The sequence below is a fragment of the Myotis lucifugus genome, unplaced genomic scaffold (assembly GCF_000147115.1).
Source record: "Myotis lucifugus unplaced genomic scaffold, Myoluc2.0 scaffold_80, whole genome shotgun sequence".
In the NCBI taxonomy this organism is placed as follows: domain Eukaryota; kingdom Metazoa; phylum Chordata; class Mammalia; order Chiroptera; family Vespertilionidae; genus Myotis; species Myotis lucifugus.
The window spans coordinates 2,833,423-2,833,816 of NW_005871128.1; positions in this window are offsets into that span (position 1 = coordinate 2,833,423).

The following is a 394-nucleotide window of genomic DNA, read 5'->3' on the forward strand; positions in this document are numbered from 1 at the left end:
CCAAAAAAACAATACAGGAAAATCAATGAAACCAAGAGCTGGTTCTTTGAAAGGATAAACAAGATTGACAAACCACTCGCCAGGCTCACCAAGAAGCAAAGAGAAAGGTCCCAAATAAACCAAATCAGAAATGATAGAGGCGAAATAACAACAGACCCCACAGAAATACAAATGATTGTTAAACAATACTACGGACAACTCTACTCCAACAAACTAGACAACCTGGAGGAAATGGACAAATTCCTAGAAAAATACAACATTCCAAAACTCAATCAGGAAGAATCTAAAAACCTCAATAGGCCAATAACTATGGAAGAAATTGAAGCAGTCATCAGAAAGCTTCCAGCAAACAAAAGTCCAGGGCCAGACGGCTTCACAGGGGAGTTCTACCAAA